Source organism: Garra rufa, chromosome 18, assembly GCF_049309525.1.
Source record: "Garra rufa chromosome 18, GarRuf1.0, whole genome shotgun sequence".
Taxonomy (NCBI): Eukaryota; Metazoa; Chordata; class Actinopteri; order Cypriniformes; family Cyprinidae; genus Garra; species Garra rufa.
Genome location: NC_133378.1, coordinates 16,784,073 through 16,808,934, shown reverse-complemented (window position 1 = coordinate 16,808,934; position 24,862 = coordinate 16,784,073).

The window sequence follows — 24,862 nt, the reverse complement described above, 5'->3', positions numbered from 1 at the left end:
CCAAAACGCGAATCGGTGTGCATTATTTTCTAAGAATTCAACAGACCGAAGTCAATTATTCCACTTATACTACGGTTACCACACCCTAAGACATCGATCAGATCAGGTCCTTTTGTCAAGGACCAGCATAAACCAGCAAAGGACCAGCATTAACCAGCAACATGACCAGCATAAACCAGCAAAAACCAGCAAGGGACCAGCATAAACCAGCAAAGGACCAGCATAAACCAGCTAAAACCAGCATCCCAGCACCAAAACATACCTAACCAGCATATGCTGTTTTTTTCAGCAGGGTACTAATTCCAAAACGTCATTTTAGGCCTAGCAACGACATTTGAGCAACGAGATTAAGCTGGTGAATTACCTCTCTGAGTCTGTACTCAAAAAGGGATCTCTCAAAAGGGATCGGCAGCAGTGTCTCTACTAATATTGAATCTTTAAGTTCATTTCCTTCGAAACCACGCCGTTGTTACCTCACGTGTGAGAACTGTCATGTAGTTTTTAAGTTGTTAATCATCAGAACAGCGCTAACAACATTAGCATGTATGCTAACGTGTGTGCAAACTGTATGTGTGTGCGTCTGTAAGGGAGAGAGAGTGGGAGAAATAGAGTAAGTGCTTTCCGTAAATAATAAAATGTAATTTTGTGGCAAAAACATGGAAATAATCTGTCTGTCACAGTTCTATCTGTCAGTGTGTATTGGTTTCTTCCATTGTCTCCCCCTGTCGATCTGTTTGCTTTGGTTTTCCCCCTCATCGATGTTATCTGCCACACCTGTCTTAGTCATTAGCACACCCTTTATAAGATGTCTGTGTATTCATTTCTCTGTCGGTCTTTGACGTTGTATTACGTGTTTGGATGTTTGTCTGTTTTCCTGATCGTTTCTGCCTGTTTCATCTCTGGATATATTAAAGACTTTGTTTGTTTGTACTTTGTGTTCCATCTCCTCCATTCTAAACCCACTGTAACACTGTCGTTTTTATTCTATTGTTTACTGTATTTATTTGTTTGGCCAGTGTCACTGTGGGTTTTGGTTATTTTGCTTTTTTGGGCTGTAAGGACCTTTGAAATAACTGAAATGGTGTGGCAAAGTGATACAGACATGTTATGCGGTCAAGTGCTGTCTGGAACTACGTTCGCCGTGCGTTTCTTTGAAAATAATGCACACATTTAGAACGTTCCGCAGCCAGATTCAAGCATGCAACGGCCCTATAGTATAATGGCATATATTTCTCTATTTTTATTACGAATATGTTTAATACATTATAAATGTTGCCCTCTTTTTATGAATTATATTAGTGATCATTAAGAAAATACATGTTATATTTAATCAGAGGGGATGTACTCATTCATGCTGTGCACTGTCTGTATAGTTGTGTAGAAGCAGCAGCAACAACATGCATAGCAGGTCTGCCAGTACCTCATTTATTAACACTGTCATATCCATTGATATGTTTAAACTTTGGTAGTTGACGGAAATGAATTCAGCAATGAATTCAATTTTGAATTCAGAAAACTCTAGATGGTAAAAGGTATTTCACATGTAATCTGCCAGCAATCATATTTTATACTGCACAGCACTGATTGACCTCTGTTGAATCGGTAGCAAATGGACATTGCAACATTTAAATAGTAGTTCAGTGTTTGCTGTAAGCAAGCCCCACAGCACCCTCTCAGAGCTGCTCTGGCATCCCCCTCCTCCCCCAGAACCACCTGTCTAGATCTGCTACAGGGATTATGCATAATATGCATGTTTATTTGTGCAGGAGTAGCATATCTCACATGCTCATTAGAAGCATACCTTTGTATATCTTATCCAAACATTTTCACTCATAGTCTCTAACTTTTAAACCCAGCTGTATTTGTTTATGAAATCATTGAGGTTGATGCCATCTCCTCTGCTTTTGCTAGTCTGTGAGAGAACTGTTATCACAGAAACTAGAGCACTGGTCGTATTCACCACTGTGGTCTCTCTCTCTTGCACATGCGCACACACAAACTTGGTTTAAGTGAGACTCGTCAGGGTCTATCACTCCCCATTACAGCTCAGTGGTCTGCTGCGTATGCTGTGTGCATGGCTGGACCCCAAAACAGAAAATGTCAAGTGTGATAAGAGTTAGTGTATGTTCATATGCTATGAAACTCTGCCTGGTCCAATAGCCCTCAGAATGCAACATGGCCTGTGGCCCTTGCTCAACTCTACAGCACTTCAGATGAACATCTCACTCCAAAACTGTGATCACAACTCCTTCACAGGTTCTTCACATACATAGAGCATGTGAAAGTCAAGCCTTTTATTTTCTTACTTTTCTTTTCATTCATAAATGACACTGACAAAATTGCATTTAAATTAAATAATGTTCAACCAATGAATTTGGTAATGTCATAAGATGGGGGGTCAAGGCCTTCCTGAGTCAAGGCAAGCAGCACTTCCTGAGTCAAGTCAAGCAACACTTCCTAAATCAAGTCTAGACACAACAGCACTTCCAGAAACACATCAAGACACAGCAGCACCTCCTGAATCACGCCAAGTTGCAGCTGTTCTCTCAAAGCCAAGTCAAGTCACAGCTGTTCCCTCAAAGCCAAGTCAAGTCACAGCTTGACATAATGCTAAACGTAAATTCAGTAAGATTGTTATTCACGTCGGCACTAATGATGTTCGACTTCGCCAGTCGGAGATCACTAAAAATAATGTTAAAGAGGTGTGTGAACTTGCAAGTACGATGTCAGACACTGTAATATGCTCTGGTCTCCTCCCTGCTTACCGTGGTGACGAGATACATAGTAGATTGTCATCATTAAACGGCTGGATGTCAAAGTGGTGCCCGCGAAATAACATAGGTTTCAAAGACAATTGGACGAGTTTCTGGGGCAGACCCGACCTGTTGAAAAGAGATGGTCTTCTTCCCTCCGGATGTGGAGCATCTCTCCCATCTAGAAATATGGCACATAGTCTTAGCGTTGGCACTTGACTAACTGGGGCCCAGGTCAGGAAGCAGACAGACTGGCTAAACCGACCGTCTGCTAGCCGCCTCACGTCACAGAAATCAGTTAATTCTCAGCACATAGAGACCCTTTCACCTAGATACCACACTATAGAGACTGTGTCTGTTCCCTGAGCTAGAAAATACAATAAATGTCCAAAGCAATGTAAGAGTAACAATTTAATTGATGTTCAACAAATAAAAAATGTATATAATACTGAGAAACAAATGATAAAGCTTGGCTTATTAAATATCAGGTCACTTTCTATAAAAGCACTTTTTGTAAATGATATGATCACTGATCATAAGCTAGATTTGCTCTGTTTGACAGAAACCTGGCTAAAACCAGATGATTACATTATTTTAAATGAGGCTACCCCCCAAAATTACTGTTACAAACATGTGCCACATGTAAAAGGTAAGGGGGGAGGTGTTTGCACAATTTATAGCAATATAGCAATATTTATAGCAATTTTTCAGAGAAAGGGCTTTAAGTATAACTTGTTTGAAGTAATGGTGCTCCATATAACATTATCCAAAGAATCAAGCATTAATGATAAATCTCCTGTGATATTTTTACTGGCTACTGTATACAGGCCACCAGGGCACCATACAGACTTTATTAAAGAATTTGCTGATTTTCTATCCGAATTAGTGTTGGCTGCAGATAAAGTCTTAATAGTGGGTGATTTTAACATCCATGTTGATAATGAAAAAGATGCATTGGGATCAGCATTTATAGACATTCTGAACTCAATTGGGGTTAGACAACACGTTTCAGGACCTACTCATTGCTGAAATCATACTTTAGATTTAATATTGTCACACGGAATTGATGTTAATGGCGTTGAAATTCTGCATCAAAGTGATGATATCTCAGATCATTATCTAGTCTCGTGTATACTCCAGATAACTAAAACTGTAAAACTAACTCCTCGCTATGAGTACGGTAGAACCATTACTTCTACCACAAGAGACTGCTTTGTAAGTAACCTTCCTCATTTATCTGAATTCCTCAGCATATCCGATAGCTCAGGAAAACTTGATGATGCAACAGAAACTATTGACTCTCTTTTTTCTAGCACTTTAGATATAGTTGCTCCTCTGCGGTTAAGAAAAATTAAGGAAAACAGTCCGACGCCGTGGTATACTGAACACACTCGCGCACTGAAGAGAGCACAATGAAAAATGGAATGCAGCTGGAAGAAAACAAAACTAGAGGTTTTCCGTACAGCCTGGCATGAATGTAACATATCCTATAAAAGCATTAAAAACTGCTAGATCAGATTATTTTTCATCTTTCTTAGAAGAAAACAAACATAACCCTAGGTATTTATTCAATACAGTGGCTAAATTAACGAAGAATAAAGCACCAACAGGCGCTGAATTTTCCCAACAGCACAGCAGTAATGACTTCATGAACTATTTTACTACCAAGATAGGATACTATTAGAGATAAAATTGTAACTATGCAGCCATCCGCTACAGTATCACATCAGATATGCTATAAATCTCCTGAGGAACAATTCCATGCATTTTCAACCATAGGAGAGGAAGAGTTGTACAAACTTATTAAATCTAAACCGAAAACATGTATGTTAGACCCTATTCCATCTAAGCTACTAAAAGAGGTGCTTCCAGAAGTCATAGATCCTCTTCTGAATATTATTAATTTGTCACTATCGTTAGGATATGTCCCCAAAACTTTCAAACTGGCTGTTATTAAGCCTCTAATTAAAAAAACCTCAACTTGATCCCAATGAATTAAACAATTACAGACCAATTTCAAATCTCCCTTTTCTGTCAAAGATACTAGAAAAGGTAGTGTCCTCACAATTGTGTTCTTTCTTAGAGAAAAATGGTATCTGTGAGGATTTCCAGTCAGGTTTTAGACCGTATCATAGTACTGAGACTGCTCTTATTAGAGTTACAAATGATCTTCTCCTGTCATCCGATCGTGGATGCATCTCTCTATTAGTATTACTGGATCTTAGTGCTGCGTTTGATACTATTGACCACAATATTCTTTTAAATAGACTTGAAAATTATGTTGGCATTAGTGGTAGTGCACTGGCTTGGTTCGAATCGTACTTACTGTATCTGACCGGCATCAATTCGTAGCAGTGAATGACGAGGTATCATATCAATCACAAGTGCAGTATGGAGTACCTCAAGGCTCAGTACTAGGGCCATTACTTTTTACACTTTATATGTTACCCTTGGGAGATATCATCAGGAAACATGGTGTTAGCTTTCACTGTTATGCTGATGATACGCAGCTCTATATTTCTTCATGGCCCGGTGAAACATACCAATTTGAAAAACTAACAGAATGCATAGTTGAAATAAAAAATTGGATGGCAAGAAATTTTTTACTGCTAAATTCTGAAAAAAACAGGTGTTAATTATTAACTAAAACCTCTGCATGTAATAACCTAAAACACAGTCTATTACTCAATGACTGCTCTTTCAATTCATCGTCATCAGTCAGGAACCTAGGTGTGCTATTCGATAGCAATCTTTCCTTCGAAAGCCACATTTCTAGCATTTGAAAAACCGCATTTTTTCATCTAAAAAATCTAACGAAATTATGACCTATGCTCACGATGTCAAATGCAGAAAAATTAATCCATGCATTCATGACCTCAAGGATAGATTATTGTAATGCTTTATTGGGTGGTTGTTCTGCACGCTTAATAAACAAACTCCAGCTGGTCCAAAATGCAGCAGCTAGAGTTTTTACTAGAACCAGAAAGTATGACCATATTAGCCCGGTTCTGTCAACACTGCACTGGCTCCCTATTAAACATCGTATAGATTTTAAAATCTTGCTAATTACTTATAAAGCCCTGAATGGTTTAGTCAAGTCAAGTCAAGATTATTTATACAGCGCTTTTTACAATACAAGTTATGTCAAAGCAACCTTACAGTATTAAAATAATAAAATAAAATGTCAATAATAATGTCACGGTGAGATAGAGGGGAGGTCTGGGTCCAAATGCAGGGAGAGAAAGAATATATTTAATAAACACAAAAACAAAACCAAAAAGCCAACACGGCAGACTAAACATAAACTCAACAAAACAAGAAACACGGTCAAAAGCCAGGATCAAGAATACTAGAAACACAACAGAACATAAAGACAATGCAGACATGAAGCAGGAGTGAGAAGTAAGAGTTCTTATAGTCCAAATGATAATTGTGAACAGATGTGAGTGTAATCAGTGCAAATGACAAAACAGACGTGAACAATCAGAGGAGTGCAGTGCAAACAGCGACCTCAGGTGGCTGAGGGAAAACCCACAGCCCCGATCATGACATTACCCCCTCCCTACGGAACGGCTCCCAGACGTTCCCAAAGTCTGGAGGGAGGAGGTACGGAGGAAGGCAACTCAGGGGGAGGGATGGCGGGCCAGGCCCGTGCAGCGCAGTCCCCACCGCGCCAGCAACAGAAATCGCAGCCGTCTCCGCACCAGGAACAGAGCGCGCGGCCGCCTCAGCGCCAGGAACAAGACGCGCAGCCGCCTCAGCGTCAGGAAGAGAACGCGCAGCCGCCTCAGCGTCAGGGACAGGACGCGCGGCCGCCTCAGCGTCAGGAACAGGACGCGCGGCCGCCTCAGCGCCAGGAACAGGACGCGCAGCCGCCTCAGCGCCAGGAACAGGACGCGCAGCCGCCTCAGCGCCAGGAACAGGACGCGCAGCCGCCTCAGCGTCAGGAACAGGACGCGCGGCCGCCTCAGCGTCAGGAACAGGACGCGCGGCCGCCTCAGCGCCAGGAACAGGACGCGCAGCCGCCTCAGCGCCAGGAACAGGACGCGCAGCCGCCTCAGCGCCAGGAACAGGACGCGCAGCCGCCTCAGCGTCAGGAACAGGACGCGCAGCCGCCTCAGCGTCAGGAACAGAGAGTGCAGTCATCTCTGCCTCAGGAACAGAGAGAGTGGAAGCCGCCGCCTTCCCACGAAACTCCGACTCCACCCCCACCGCAAAGAAGGGGCGCCTCCGCATCTCCTCGGCGACACGGGCATCCATCGCCAGGCAGGCGTAGATATAATTGAAGCGCGCTGCCTACGTCGCCTCAAAGGACATCCCCTCTGTGTTGGGAGCAGAGGGAATGGTCGCCGCCCCGACCGCCGCCTCAAAAAAAAAATTCTTCCCCGCTGGACCCATTATGGATGTCTGCATTCTGTCACGGTGAGATAGAGGGGAGGTCTGGGTCCAAATGCAGGGAGAGAAAGAATATATTTAATAAACACAAAAACAAAACCAAAAAGCCAACACGGCAGACTAAACATAAACTCAACAAAACAAGAAACACGGTCAAAAGCCAGGATCAAGAATACTAGAAACACAACAGAACATAAAGACAATGCAGACATGAAGCAGGAGTGAGAAGTAAGAGTTCTTATAGTCCAAATGATAATTGTGAACAGATGTGAGTGTAATCAGTGCAAATGACAAAACAGACGTGAACAATCAGAGGAGTGCAGTGCAAACAGCGACCTCAGGTGGCTGAGAGAAAACCCACAGCCCCGATCATGACAAATAATGCAAGAGTTCCATATTGCAACAAAGTCAAATTGGGGAGGACTCATCTGGTTCCCATGGCCTTGTGCCGGTGGCCGTTTAGGGTAGGAGTTCTTTCTTGATGATCTGTCTCTGGGGCTCATCTAGTTGACACGGTATCCGCTGACATTCGGCTGTAGGTGTTGATCCAACATCTGCTCTTGGTTTGGACTGGATCCGGGGGACTGCAGTGACCATCTGATCTGGATACGGACTGGATCTGGTGGCTATGGTGACCTGGGAATAAGAAACAAACAGACTAATATTAATGTAGATGCAAGAGTTTCAAGTTGCCACAAAATCAGATTGGAGAGGACTCATCTGGTTTTCGCTGTCTTGCGTCGATGGCCATCTAGGTGATGAGGTCTTCACTGATGATCTGTCTTTGATGTGGTCTCTGCTGACATTTAGGGCTGTAGAGGATATCTCTGGGTGCTGATGGGCACGGACTAGATCCGGGAGACTGCAGTGACCGTCTGATCTGGATACAGGTGGCTACGGTGACCTCGGAATAAGAACGAAAGATACTAATATTAGCGTAGATTCCATTCTTCTTCTGATGCAATGAGTACATCAGGTGTTATAGGAAGTGTCCCTGGTTCCGGTTGACCTAAATAATGCAGCCTAACAATCCTTTAACAGATTTGGATTATGAAATGTATTAAGTGTAGGCCAGGTTAAAGAGATGGGTCTTTAATCTAGATTTAAACTGAGTGTGTCTGCCTCCCGAACAGTGTTAGGTAGATTGTTCCAGAGTTTGGGCGCTAAATGTGAAAAAGATCTGCCGCCCGCAGTTGATTTTGATATTCTAGGTACTATCAAATTGCCGGAAATTTGAGAATGCAGCGGATGTGAGGGACTATAATATGATAAGAGCTCGCTCAAGTACTGAGGAGCTAAACCATTGAGGGCTTTATAAGTTATTAGCAAGATTTTGAAATCTATACAATGTTTAATAGGGAGCCAGTGCAGTGCTGACAGAACCGGGCTAATATGGTCATACTTTCTGGTTCTAGTAAGAACTCTAGCTGCTGCATTTTGGACCAGCTGGAGTTTGTTTATTAAGCGTGCAGAACAACCACCCAATAAAGCATTACAATAATCTATCCTTGAGGTCATGAACGCATGGATTAACGTTTCTGCATTTGACATCGTGAGCATAGGTCGTAATTTCGATATATTTTTTAGATGAAAAAATACGGTTTTGCAAATGCTAGAAATGTGGCTTTCGAAGGAAAGATTGCTATCGAATAGCACACCTAGGTTCCTGACTGATGACGACGAATTGACAGAGCAGTCATTGAGTAATAGACTGTTTTTTAGGTTATTACATGCGGAGGTTTTAGGTCCAATAATTAACACCTCTGTTTTTTCAGCATTTAGCAGCAAAAAATTTCTTGCCATCCAATTTTTTATTTCAACTATGCATTCTGTTAGTTTTTCAAATTGGTATGTTTCGCCAGGCCATGAAGAAATATAGAGCTGTGTATCATCAGCATAACAGTGAAAGCTAACACCATGTTTCCTGATGATATCTCCCAAGGGTAACATATAAAGTGTAAAAAGTAATGGCCCTAGTACTGAGCCTTGAGGTACTCCATACTGCACTTGTGATCGATATGATACCTCGTCATTCACTGCTACGAATTGATGCCGGTCATATAAGTACGATTCGAACCAAGCCAGTGCAGTACCACTAATGCCAACATAATTTTCAAGTCTATTTAAAATAATATTGTGGTCAATAGTATCAAACGCAGCACTAAGATCCAGTAGTACTAATAGAGAGATGCATCCATGATCGGATGACAGGAGAAGATCATTTGTAACTCTAATAAGAGCAGTCTCAGTGCTATGATACGGTCTAAAACCTGACTGGAAATCCTCACAGATACCATTTTTCTCTAAGAAAGAACACAATTGTGAGGACACTACCTTTTCTAGTATCTTTGATAGAAAAGGGAGATTTGAAATTGGTCTGTAATTGTTTAATTCATTGGGATCAAGTTGAGGTTTTTTAATTAGAGGCTTAATAACAGCCAGTTTGAAAGTTTTGGGGACATATCCTAACGATAGTGACAAATTAATAATATTCAGAAGAGGATCTATGACTTCTGGAAGCACCTCTTTTAGTAGCTTAGATGGAATAGGGCAGTGGTTCCCAATTCCAGTCCTGGGGACCCCCTGCTCTGCACATTTTGCATGTCTCCCTTTTTTAACACACCTGACAGAGATCATCAGCTTGTTAAGGGAGAGAGCCATGAACTGAACTAATGATCTGATGATCTCAATCAGGTGTGTTAAAAAAGGAGACATGCAAAATGTGCAGAGCAGGGGGTCCCCAGGACTGGAATTGGGAACCACTGGAATAGGGTCTAACATACATGTTGTCGGTTTCGATGATTTAATAAGTTTGTACAACTCTTCCTCTCCTATGGTTGAAAATGCATGGAATTTTTCCTCAGGAGATTTATAGCATATCTGATGTGATACTGTAGCGGATGGCTGCATAGTTACAATTTTATCTCTAATAGTATCTATCTTGGTAGTAAAATAGTTCATGAAGTCATTACTGCTGTGCTGTTGGGAAAATTCAGCACCTGTTGGTGCTTTATTCTTTGTTAATTTAGCCACTGCCATTAACATCAATTCCGTGTGACAATATTAAATCTAAAGTATGATTTCGGCAATGAGTAGGTCCTGAAACGTGTTGTCTAACCCCAATTGAGTTCAGAATATCTATAAATGCTGATTCCAATGCATCTTTTTCATTATCAACATGGATGTTAAAATCACCCACTATTAAGACTTTATCTGCGGCCAACACTAATTCGGATAGAAAATCAGCAAATTCTTTAATAAAGTCTGTATGGTGCCCTGGTGGCCTGTATACAGTAGCCAGTAAAAACGTCACAGGAGATTTATCATTAATACTTGATTCTTTGGATAATGTTATATGGAGCACCATTACTTCAAACGAGTTATACTTAAGGCCCGTTCTCTGAGAAACACTGAACATATTGCTATAAATTGTGCAAACACCTCCCCCCTTACCTTTTACACGTGGCACATGTTTATAACAGTAATTTTGGGGGGTTGCCTCATTTAAAATAATGTAATCATCTGGTTTTAGCCAGGTTTCTGTCAAACAGAGCACATCTAGCTTATGATCAGTGATCATATCATTAACAAAAAGTGCTTTCGTAGAAAGGGACCTGATATTTAATAAGCCAAGCTTTATCATTTGTTTCTCAGTATTATATACATTTTTTATTTGTTGAACATCAATTAAATTGTTACTCTTACATTGCTTTGGACGTTTATTGTATTTTCTAGCTCGGGGAACAGACACAGTCTCTATAGTGTGATATCTAGGTGAAAGGGTCTCTATGTGCTGAGAATTAACCGATTTCTGTGACGTGAGGCAGCTAGCAGACGGTCGGTTTAGCTCCTCAGTACTTGAGCGAGCTCTTATCATATTATAGTCCCTCACGTCCACTGCGTTCTCAAAATTCCGGCAATTTGATAGTACCTAGAATATCAAAATCAACTGCGGGCGGCAGATCTTTTTCACATTTAGCGCCCAAACTCTACAGAGTGTTACAGAGTGCCCGGTAGCCCCACTAGAGGGCACTCTGATATGAACTCTCTTCTGTTTTGTGTTCTCTCAACCCACCATGCTTTTACTCTTGTCTGTGCTATGTTCTCATTGGTTCCCCTATTCCATGTGTCTGTTCCCCATTGGTTGTTTCTGTCATGTGACCCCTTGTGTTTGGTATAAAACCTCTCCCTTCCCCCTCTGTGTTTGCTGATAGTTGTTTAGCTTTTCTAGTTCCTGTGTTCATCGTGTTTTCTTGTTTCCTTGTGTTTTTGATCCTGGACTGTTTTGCTGTTTATTGATTCTTGCCGCCTGCCCCTGACCATTTCGCATTGTATTATGGATTACGCTTTGGATTATCTTTGTTGTTGCTGTTTGCCGGTGTTTGACCCTGCTGTTTTGACCACGTCTACAATAAAGCTCGCATTTGGATCCACCTCTCACTGCCTCTGTTACAGCAAAGATGCATAAAAACCCTTATACTCACTTCTGCTGTGGGTGAAGCTGCATCACAAATGATTCACACGAACATAGATGATATGTAGATCGGGATCTGCACTTTCTTTTTTAAAAACAAAAGTAACGTTAAACCTCTGCATCTTCAGCGGCTCAGATGTCGGGAGTACATCCAACAACAGAACACCTAAATCACTCAATTAGAGTCTTCCTCTGCACCAGAGTCACACAATGGCGATTGTATTCAGACTGTTTCGGCGGGTCTAAGGTAAGACGCTCATGTCAATCCACTGTGTTCCGTCACAACGACAAGAAGCTGAGAATGACCTGATTTTAAAAAGGGGATATTACTTTTAAAGATTAAAAAAATACAATTTTTTATCAATGATTTTTATCATTGTAGGGTGGTTGTGTACACAAACTGCCAACACACATTAATGTTCAAACAACATGTAAAAGTTAGTTTTGCATCCAATGAGGGGGGTTCCCCATTAAAAATCGCATTCTGGAGTGTAAATTTAATACACCCTTTTTGTTGGGGTTATCCTGGTAAATTCACATTCCAAATATGGCATTAAATTGAATATGGCATTATATATGACATTATTGGGCTCGCTTCAACCTACAGATTTCAAAAACAACTGCAAACTTGGCAACACAGATGGTAGTGCTCGTTAACTTAAGTTCTCCTCTCTGTGCCAATCAAAACAAATAATTGACAAATGACTCTGTGTTCAAGTGTATATTCTGAGAAAATTACAATGTTTCCTAACCTTGGATGCATTTAAACCTGTTGTAGGGGACTCCAACACAATATTAGGACACTTAAAAAAAACGCATGACCTGCTCTTTAATATATGTTCTTAATCTACCATTTGTTAACATAACTTCTCCAATACATAACTAGCTGGCTATGAATGTGGCTGACATGCAAAAACTGGAATGGACTAGGATTAAAAATGAACTTACCTAATATGTGGAGGCGAAGGATGTCTGTTACCTAATTATCACTACGTGGGTGGTAAACAGACAAGATGGAGACTGCTTCAGTCTCATTCACATCTGACTACACATGGAAGTCCACAAATATCCAGTGCAGTTGTTTCACAGCACTTTAGTTAAACTTAATTTTGATAATTAAGTTGAAACAAAATTATTCTTGTTCATGCAACTTTTCAGAGTTTGTTAGCTAGGGAGGAAAAGGATCTACCTCCTTTTGTGTACTTTGATGTGCACAGTGACCTATATCAAAATATCAAGATTGATTCTTTTTTTAGCTCCTTAACAAGTAAAACCTGAAACAATCTTTAAAAAAAACTATTAAATATATAAAAACCTCCCAAGGGTAACATGTAAAGCATAAAAAGTAATGGCCCTTGTACTGAGCCTTGAGGTACTCCATACTGCACTTGTGATTGATATGATACCTCTTCATTTACTGCCACGAACTGATGGCGGTCAGATAAGTACGATTTGAACCATGCCAATGCACTTCCACTAATGCCAACATAACACTTCAAGTCTATTCAAAAGAATTGAAATCAAATCTTTGACAGGAATGACAGGAAAAACTAACATCTAATGATATTAAATGCAGTAAAAAAAGCATAAACATTAACCCAAATAGAAAATAAAACATATCAAATAAGCATATGTATTCTGTCTCGTATTTTAGAGCAGTCAATGCATTTTTTTAAATAAATCAATTAAATCTGTATGTGTCTGTATGTAAATATTCAGTAATTTAATATTTTTTTTTCAGTAGCTATATTAGATTATAGTTATTCCTTTTTATTTTTATTAAATTATGTAACTCTGTTACATGTAGCTAGTTACTCTCCAACACTGCTAATGGCTTATGATAAGTCATTACTAAAATAACATTTCTGATAATAATAACAGCATTTTTATGTATACTTTTTAGTAATTTATTACAGTATGAAGGTTTCAATGCAGTTTCAAATGAATCACTTCAGTTAGATAAACCAATGCCATTCGACTGAACTTATGCTTATAGAGTAGACCTCTTCTGCCCTAATGGTCATTTACTAATTGTGTATTAACGTTTGAGTCTATATTATCGCTGTTTCCTTTCACAGACCCGGCGCTCACACAGTGAGCTAGTGAAGCAGAAACCTCTGTCTTTTGTTCTTTTCTTTCTTGTTTGTCGTTTTTCATCCTGTTTTCTTAGAATCAAACCTCTGCTGGGTTAATTTAGCTAGAGGGGTCATACGCTGCCGAGACAAACATTATTTCAACCCCAACATGCCTTTCAATGGACGGAAGCTCAGACGGCATCTCTTACCAGCAGATAAAAACCTAAATCAGAGGCTGTTCCTCCTCAAAAAATGAAGATAAATCTATAATAGCTATTACAGTGAAAAATAAATTACAAACTCTTTGTCATCGTTAATTAATTGTAATGCCATATCATTACCCTTACTGCACATTAAATGAGCCCACAACACTATATTAGATGACTCACACCTTTGAGCACAAATTAAAGAGTTCATTGTGCTACTTAAAAATCTTCAAAATACAACTATATACTGAGTGTATCTTGTAGATCTGCATGCTTCTGGAGCACAGCAGGGTGTTTGTCTTGTTTCAGTGCTGTACCGAGGTAAATGAATGCAGAAGAAGCTGATGAGAGCAGCGTGTTCCTGCCGTAAAGCGAGTCTTTGATGAGTGAATGGGAGAGTTATGTAACATCTTTAGCACACATGCCCGAGTGTGTGACTGCCAGAAGACGACTCAAAGAGATGTGAGAGGAGAAACATTGCTGCTTAGATTAGCATTGGGTCACTTTTCTTATTAGAAGTGTTCAGTGGAGCAGGACTAACCAGCTTGTTGAATAGCGAACGTCTCATAGAACAAAGTCAGCACTGGACTGATCTGCTGTTAAATGTCATGTATTACCACAGTTGCCTGATAGGACCACAAGGTTTTACTTGCATGGATCATGTCAAAGTATCATGTCAAAGGCAGTAGAATCGGAGAAAATTCCATTTAATTTGAATGAAAAATTTGAATGTATTTAAAAAAGGTATTTATTATTCATAGAATTACACATAATGAGAAAATAATTATTTGATCCCCTGCTGATTTTGTTTGTTTGCCCACTGACAAAGAAAAAACAGTTTATAATTTTTATAGTAGGTTTATTTTAACAGTGAGAGACAGAATAACAACAAAACAATCGCAAAACATGACTTGCACACATCTCAGGAGGGATTTTGTCCCACTCCTCTTTGCAGATCCTCTCCAAGTCATTAAGGTCTCGAGGCTGACGTTTGGCAACTCAAACCTTCAGCTCCCTCCACAGATTTGCAACATTACTAAATACTAATAAGAAGCAAATTAGGAGTATTTTGAGGCAAAGTCATGCTTAATAGTTAGTTATTCGTGAGGATTGTATGACCATTTCATAATCAATAAATTCCCCATATGTCATTTTATTATTGTAGACTTTTTCAGGTCTTTGGAGATTTGTTTGATCAGGGTCAAGTCTGGGCTCTGGCTGGGCCACTCGAGGACATTCACAGAGTTGTCCCTAAACCACCCTTGCATTGTTTTGGCTGTGTGCTTAGGGTCATTGTCCTGTTGGAAAAGTAAATGAGCCTTTTTATCTTTTTATTTTGCTTTGTTCAGCTTTCCTTTTCTTTTGTATTGTTTCCCAGATCAGCTTAAACACAATTATGTGTCTGAGCTTTAAAGGCAGTTCATTTGACCTCATGCTTTAATGATATACATTTTTAGATGTTAGACCTTATATAGACAGCTATTTGCCTTCAGAATTAACTGAATTTGAACCAGAATTTTTTTTGTTTGTTTGTTTAATTTTTGTAGTACATTTGCAAAGTTATTAAAATGTTTTATGTGCTGTCATTTTGGAGTACTGAGTGTAGAACGATTTTAACAAATAGCTACAACATCAAATGCAGAATACTTTCTGAATATACTGTATATAAATGCATCAAATTGAATGAGAGATGTAATGCTTTTGTTTTCTGTCATATAGTCCAAACAGTTCAATTGATGAATGACTATAAAATATTGCAGTCTGAGCAAACGACCAATGCTGAAAGATACGGCACGAGAGTGGATTGAGAATGACCGATAGGCAGAGACGCCTGGTGAAACCAACCCTGATGCTGAGATGGGCTGACAGGTTCTGTTTGTGTGCATGGTTAGACTGTGATCAGGACTGACCGTGTTGTCTCGTAGAGGTTATGCCATTGCCAGCAGTGCGGCTGACACAATGAATGAAGCTCCAGTTCCTCATCAGGTCAGTCTTCTGCAAGAACCTCACAACACAAACCAACGCATAAGGTTTGTGAGCCTTTCCTTTTCCTTTCTGGCAATGGTGACCAATGTTAGCTGTGGAAATGATGTATTTAGCAATAGGGCATGGTACGCTGTCATCCACAGGAGTCTGATCTTGCCAGCATGACTCAAGTTTTCCTGCAGGCCACAGTCCCACATTTGTGCATGTACTGCACTTACTTATAGGATCTATTTTAGACGCGCTTTCCCCTTAGGATGTGGCCACATCCTCTTCAGAAGGGGGGTGTGCAAAATGCTGGATAATGCTGAAATAATCTACAAGCAATTATGCAAATCCACTCTCACCCTGGAAATGATGAGATAATAACGCTGTACATTCAGGACCATAGACGACGCTCAAATTACAAGCATTATTCCTTTAGAGTAAACGGTGTGCTTTTATCACACAAAATAATAAAGTTTTTCAGTGGTTGGCCATCTATGTGTGTGTGCATGTGTCTAGATTTTACACTGTATAGGCATGGGCCTGAATTTCATTGACCCCAAAGTGTTGTTTCTGTTTAAAGCAGATATGTGCCAAAGCCTGTCCCTTGTAAGCTTGTAAAGAATCTTGTAAGGAAGTGAGAAAATGAGCAAATCTGCTGGGTAATCCTCAGAGAGCACACTTCACAGGAAGGCTTGTTTGGATCAGTTTTGATTCTGGAGAGGCTGAGGTCATTTTGTCCTTTGAGTTTTGGGCAAGAAAATTGGTTGATGAAAAAGTAAGATTTTAATATTTAAAAATGTATCAAGACGTGTGGCTCAGGCCAGACCTGAGACTCGACCTGCAACCTTCGGGATACGGGTCCGACTCTCTAACCATTAGGCCACGACTTACAATATTTATTAGTAAACAGTGACTATGCATGTATTATATATACAGGTGCTGGTCATATAATTAGAACATCTTCAAAAAGTTGATTTATTTCACTAATTCCATTCAAGAAGTGAAACTTGTATAATGTATACATTCATTCCACACAGACTGATATATTTCAAGTGTTTATTTCTTTTATTTAGGTGATTATAACTGACAACTAATGAAAACCCCAAATTCAGTATCTCAGAAAATTAGAATATTACTTAAGACCAATACAAAGAAAGGGTTTTTAGAAATCTTGGCCAACTGAAAAGTATGAACATGAAAAGTATGAGCATGTACAGCACTCAATACTTAGTTGGGGCTCCTTTTGCCTGAATTACTGCAGCAATGCGGCGTGGCATGGAGTCGATCAGTCTGTGGCACTGCTCAGGTGTTATGAGAGCCCAGGTTGCTCTGATAGTGGCCTTCAGCTCTTCTGAATTGTTGGGTCTGGCATATCGCATCTTCCTCTTCACAATACCCCATAGATTTTCTATGGGGTTAAGGTCAGGCGAGTTTGCTGGCCAATTAAGAACAGGGATACCATGGTCCTTAAACCAGGTACTGGTAGCTTTGGCACTGTGTGCAGGTGCCAAGTCCTGTTGGAAACTGAAATCTGCATCTCCATAAAGTTGGTCAGCAGAAGGAAGCATGAAGTGCTCTAAAAGCGTCCTGGTATACAGCTGCGTTGACCTTAGACCTCAGAAAACACAGTGGACCAACACCAGCAGATGACATGGCACCCCAAACCATCACTGACTGTGGAAACTTTACACTAAACCTCAAGCAACATGGATTCTGTGCCTCTAGATTCTGGGACCCTGATTTCCAAATGAAATGCAAAATTTACTTTCATCAAAGAACATAACTTTGGACCACTCAGCAGCAGTCCAGTCCTTTTTTTGTCGAGACACTTCTGACGCTGTCTGTTGTTCAAGAGTGGCTTGACACAAGGAATGCGACAGCTGAAACCCATGTCTTGCATACGTCTGTGCGTAGTGGTTCTTGAAGCACTGACTCCAGCTGCAGTCCATTCTTTGTGAATCTCCCCCACATTTTTGAATGGGTTTTGTTTCACAATTCTCTCCAGGGTGCAGTTATCCCTATTGCTTGTACACTTTTTTCTATCACATCTTTTCCTTACCTTTGCCTCTCTATTAATGTGCTTGGACACAGAGCTTTTATGTCTTGCCCTCCTTGTGCAAGGTGTCAATGGTCGTCTTTTGGACAACTGTCAAATCAGCAGTCTTCCCCATGATTGTGTAGCCTACAGAACTAGGCTGAGAGACCCTTAAATGCTTTTGCAGGTGTTTTGAGTTAATTAGCTGATTAGAGTGTGGCACCAGGTGTCTTCAATACTGAACCTTTTCACAATATTCAAATTTTCTGAGATACTGAATTGGGGTTTTCATTAGTTGTCAGGTATAATCATCAAAATTAACACTTGAAATATAGCAGTCTGTGTGGAATGAATGTATACATTATACAAGTTTCACTTCTTGAATGGAATTAGTGAAATAAATCAACTTTTTGAAGATATTCTAATTATATGACCAGCACCTGTATATATATATATATGTGTGACCCTGGAGCACAAAACCAGTCATAAGTGTATCATTTTCAAAATTGAGATTTATACATAATCTGAAAGCTAAATAAATATTGGGCCGAGCTACAACTATTTGAAAATCTGGAATCTGAGGGTTCAAAAATATCAAAATAGTGAGAAAATCACCTTTAAAGTTGTCTAAATGAAGTTTAAGCAATGCATATTACTAATAAAAAAATAATTTTGATATATTTATGATAGGAAACTATAGTTTTTTTCTTTTATGCCAAAAATCATTAGGATATTAAGTAAAGATCATGTTGCATGAAGATATTTTCTCAATATTTTGATTTTTTTGCACCCTTAGATTCCAGATTTTCAAATAGATGTATCTTGGCCAAATATCCTATCCTAACAAACCATACATCAATGTAAAGCTTATTTATTCAGCTTTCAGATTATATATAAATCTCAATTTCCAACAATTGACACTTATAACTGGTTTTGTGGTCCATATATATGAACAATACATGTACACGTAAGCTATTCATTCAAACATCACAATGTATGATTTGTAAACTTTTTTTTTTTTGACAAAATGATCAATTTCTGAATGAGGTGACATCTCCTCTGTTTAATACATTGACAGAATGAGTCAATACTGTGTCTATACTGACCTCTGCTGGCTCATTCAGGCACTAGACTAATTGTGTAACCTAATACAGGGTGCTTTTCATTTCTTATTTGTACATCGTTACTTTCCTGTGTTCCAGGTGCTTTCTCTTAAGGCCTATTGAATGAAGAATAAATGGTCTATTTACACCAAAACAGAGACAAGTATTTAAAAAAATGACACCAAATTCACCCTTGTAGAATAGCTAGGAGGCACTTTTCTGTGAGTTTGATAAATGTGACCATGAACCACAAAACCAGTCATAAATTAAGATTTATACATCATCAAGCTGGATAAATAAACTTTCCATTGATGTACGGTTTGTTAGGATAGGACAATATTTGGCTGAGATACAACTATTTGAAAATCTGGAATCTGAGGGTTTTCCATTTTGATATGTTTCAGCCTTAAACCACAATTCTTTGTTGCTTTTAACATGAATCAATATTCCCTTATAAAAACAGTAAAGTATTCAGTCCCTTTGCAGCAACACTTGAAATTTAGCTCAGGTGCATTCAATTTCTCTGAATCGCCTTTGAGGTGTTTTAAATGTTTGACTGGAGTCAACTTGTGGCAAATTCAAATTATTGGACATGGTCTGGAAAGGCACACACCTGTCTATGTACTCTAAGACAGGGGTTTTCAAACCTGTCCTGGAGGTCTCCCTCATCTAACATGCCTGATTCAACTCATCAGCTCATTAGTAGAGACTGCCTTAGTAGAGGAGACCCAAACTAGGTTTTTTCTCATAAAGGAGACATACAAAACGTGCAGTGCTGGGGAGCCTCTAGGACAGGTTTGAGAACCCCTGTCCTAAGATTTTGTCAAGACACAGATCTGGTGAGGGCAACAAACAAAGATTTGTAGTTGTCACGTATAGTGGCATCCATAAAATTTTAAATGGAAGGCTGGCTGGTCAAACTGTGCAGTCTGGGAAGAAGGGCCTTGGTAAGAGCCCAATGGTCAGTCTGGTTGAGCTCCAGGTTAAGGTCCAGAAATTTGCAGAAGGACAACCAGAACTGCAGAACTCCACCAATCTGGGCCTGGTTGCATGAAAAGTGGCTACCAGTCAGTCAAAGATACCAATCTCAAGGTCCACCACAGAAACTGTATACCCAGGACAAATACCTGGGTCTTGCTGAAAGAAGTCAGAGTTCTTCTGAGACATAAGAACCATACTTTGAATACAAATGCTATTCTTGACAATGGATCTAAATGTACCATCTACCAATTCTACCATACACTCCTAAAAATAAAGGTGCGTTAAAAGGTTCTTCACAGTGATGCCATAGAAGAACCATTTTTGGTTCCACAAAGAACCATTCAGTCAAAAGTTCTTTAAAGAACCATCCCTTTCTTTACTTTTTATAATCTGAAGAACCTTCTTTCACCGTAAAGAACATTTTGTGAAACAGAAAGGTTCTTCAGATGTTAAAGATTCTTTATGGAACCATTTAGACAAAAAAAAAGGTTCTTCTATGGCAGCGTGAAGCACCTTTATTTTTAAGAGTGTATAGTGGCACTCGTGAATAAGTATAAACCTGAAGGGTCTTCCTATCCAGTGCATTGAGAAGACTTACGCCTGTTTCACACATACTCCGTCTGCAGTGCGTATGCGTTGCGTATTTTTTTCCGCACCCATGTTAACGGATTAGAGCGTTCACACTGCACGCGGTTGCTGTCCGTCAGTGCGTTCCAGATGCGGTGCGTTTGCAGCAGTGCAGCGATCGTTTAGGCACAGAGTCTATTTTTGCTGTGCTGCATTGCGTTGCATACGCTGAATTAAAGTGACAGCGCATTGTTCGCTGTAAAAATGAACATGAATTGACACGGAAATGTACCGTAAATGCATATAATGGCAGTCTTCTGTGTTTCACAGTCAACACGTGGCTTTTTGGCTAGGTTTAGAATAGTGCAGTTTTAAATAAACAAGGCAACATAATACATGCACTTGTCCAGGTAGAAAAGTTTAAAACTTTAAAATATGTTTTTTAATAAAGATTTAATGCGAAAGAAAGGCACAGAGAGCCGACTGTTTCTGTCTGTGGTAAGTTTTAATTTAAAATAAATATTTGTTAAAATAAAATATTTGTGAAAGCCCAATTTCAATATGAAAAGGAAGATATAGCCTACCTATGCTGTGTTTAAATGTGTTGCAACTTGCTTGAGCAACTTAATATACAAATCTAGAAGTCAAATGCATTGAATAATAGCCTACGTTGTTTATAATACGTTGAGTTTAAACGTGAACATGTCTAGTATTATTGTATTAGTGTACTGTGATAAAAGAGTATCCCAATGCTGAAAAAGCACGTTTGTATTTGAAATTAAAATAACAGATAAATGGTGTGTTTGTGGTAAACACCCGCGGATCAGGAACGGACTGCAAACGCGTCCTGTGTGAAAGCAAAACGAGTCCGTGCTGCTTCTGCACCGCATACATAATGCACACGGACTGCATACGCACTGTATACGCAGTATGTGTGAAACAGGGGTTAGTCAAGCCAAGCCAGTTTATATGGGATACCCAATTATTGATAGCCGCCATCACAACTGAGTTGGACACTATGGGGCCCAGCTAAGCTCCTGCTGAACTGTCTACATCCTCACCAGATCCTTTTCACTTCAGTGTCATCCCAGCAAACAGAGCCGATCAGAAAAGTCACAAAAGTTATGGGAACTCGGCATTGTTCCCAACCGTAATGAGAAGGCAGGTGGCCCTTGAACTCCTCAGCAGAGGAACTATCAGAGTTGACTGAAACCACATCTAAAAGTATGCTGCCCCCATTGTATAAATCCAGCACGGTTTCTCTTAATGCCCGACCAAAGAAGCAGCAATGCCACACCCTCTGAGATCTAAGATGCATCTCTAAAGAAGCTTTGTGAGTGCAGTGACCTGTTCTGCTGAATCAAAAAAATGGTGGAAGAAGGTATGTAGACAAAGTGGATCCAGAAAAAGCACCAAGAGAGTCAAGAGAGCTGGTTCATACCACATCATATGGTCACACACGATGACAAGAATCAACTGCTCTTCAACTGCTTGTTCCAGTACAAGTGAATAAACCCAAAAAAATCCCTACTACCTGACCTACAGTAGTACTTGGTCCGTCACTCCTTGGAGTCCTTTCAGATTCAAAGAGTCTTCTGTAGCCATAAGTGAGGATGTGAAGGAAATGTTCCATTATTTTTTAGACAGATAAGGAATGAGACAGAGAAGCAGACGTCTATGAATGGCAAGTGCTCCTATATGGCATCACATGCAGCTCATGCTGTGCTTCCTACAACACAAGCATGTTTTTGACAACAAACAAAGTCTTCAGAGCCTGAAAACGGCTGATGAGTCCAGAGGCTGGTTGCAGGTCTTAGTAACCCTTACGAAAAATAAGTTTATTGAAGTGTGCTATTAGTATACTTCTTTTAAACTAAAACTAAGAAAGTATACTTTCAGTCTACTTTTTATGTACTTATCAGAAATGTGCTTTATATACTTCTTAGAAATATACTTAAAATGACATTTAAGTATACTTGACTTATACTTAGAAAAAGTCTTATTTGAGCTATACTTGTGATCTGAGAATCTGTGTTTTTATTGTTATACGCTAGGGGTGCTGTTATACATCTTCTGTACAGAATTTCCAAAACACAAGTGAAGAAGAAACAGACACAAAAAATGCTTCCACATGTAATCTAACACAACCATCAGACATAAAACAGCATCAAAACCATAGATATGGAAAACTGTGTAACGTTATGGAATAAAATGTCGACTGACTTATTCTGGTCCGCATTCATCAAGTATACCTACCAAATGTACAGACCCAATCCAAATGGCAGAAGGAAGTAGATAACATGGGCAGACACTCTATGGTTGTATGATAAGGAAAGATGGAGATCTCACTGAGATCCAAGATAAGACTTTTTACTGCACGTATGTCTCTTTTAGCAAAAGAGTGAACGTAGTCATCGATAAACTCAGTACTGCTAATCTGCAGTTAGCAGCAATCTGGCAAGGCGCATCCGACCCAAATTCTCTTCAGCGTCCTCGAGAGGAGCAGAAGAGTAGTGAATGGGTCCAAGCAGCCTCTTCGAAAAGCTGGGGTTCGCGCCCTCTCCCAACAGCTCCCTCACAGCTACATTGACCTACATTGTTAGCTACTAAATAATTTTGGCTTACAGCTCAAGGCCATCCATGATGGAAACGTAGTGCAGGCCGCCCACAGAGAATTGTGTCGGGTCACTGAATGTGCAGAATGTGTCGTCTTGGGTTCCTTTAGTCCATAGAAAATAGATACACCATCAAATTTAGGTCATCGTTGATTATTAAGTATTAAGTAGCTGCTGTTCAGGCAGATGCAGCTCTGCATAGCATTGCAATATTGCAGGCATATCAAGTGTTCTTTGAGGGACTAGCTAGTAGAGATGCACCGATTGATCGGCTAGTGATCGGAATCGGCCGATTTTCGCATGATCGGCCCGGATCGGTGACCGGCCGGTCAATTTCTCCTCTTGCCGATTCCTAGCCGATCCTTTTATTGCCAGCGGCGCATGCAATTACGTCACAGCCACGCGCGCACTCAAAGTCCCGTGTAAACATGTCTTTGGTGTGAGTGAAGATGACACAAAGATCGCAGTTTGTAACATTTATAAGGCCAAAATACAACGTGAGGGAACAACCACGAACCACGCGCTTGTTTAGCTTGGCTGGACATGTGGTAGATCGCACCCCCGCTCTGCATATTTTGCATGTCTCTCTTAGTTAAAACACCTGATTCAGATAACCCGCTCGTTAGAAGTAAGCTTCGTGAATGAACTGTGTTCCGATTGACATGGTCCCTGCCCAGTGTTCATTGCTCCCTACTCCCTGAGCAGGGGATATCCGTTGAAGTTTACCACACTTTCATTCATTCACATATTTGCGCTACGCCACCGCATACAGCATCTTCACACACGAATAGTACGAAGCGAGCGTATATGTTCCATTTGAAGGTAATTAAAGCGTGCGTAACGTGAATTTAATTTGTATTTGTTTACAGATGCATTTATGTTACACCTCTCTAGTAAGTTTCTTCTGTGTGTGAAGATGCTGTATGCGGTGGTGTAGCGCAAATATGTGAATGAATGTTACGAAGTGTAGTAACGTTACCGCTGGATTAACTTGTGACAAGGCAGAAATGCTTCTCTTTATCAAGAAAAATTTGCCATTAATGCTCAAGTAATAGGATTTAGTACTAGGTATTTCTACCTGTTTGAAGACACAGTGCACGTTTTGTTATTAAAGTTATTGTTGTGATATGATCCTGTAATTAATGTTTAAAAAAAAAATTCATTGAAGGAAAGTAGATTTTTGTATGCCTGCTTTGTTACTTATATTTTATTTCTAATGTTTTCAAGGCTCAGAGCACTTTATTTTGTTAAAGTTATTTTAATATGAGAAGATGCTGTAATGTTTATACACTTCTTTTATTATAAAATAAAAAAATGCATTGAGGAAAAGATTTTTGTTAGTATAACTATACTATGTTAGTTACAGGAACTAATTTTATACCTTTTTCGAAGGCACAAAGCACTTTATTTTGTTGTTAAAGTTGTTGTAAGAAGATCCTGTAATATTTAAAAATGTATTTTATTATAAAATAAATTTAATTAAAGAAAATATTTCTGTATAGGCCTGTGCTTTCATTACAGTTCTTAAAAAAATAAAATCGGAATCGGCAAACATCGGAATCGGCAGGTCACACTTACTGAAAAATCGGAATCGGAATCGGCCAAGAAAATTGCAATCGGTGCATCTCTACTAGCTAGACATCCTGTATGGATTTTGCTCCCGGGCTGGTTAACGATTTGTTGTGAT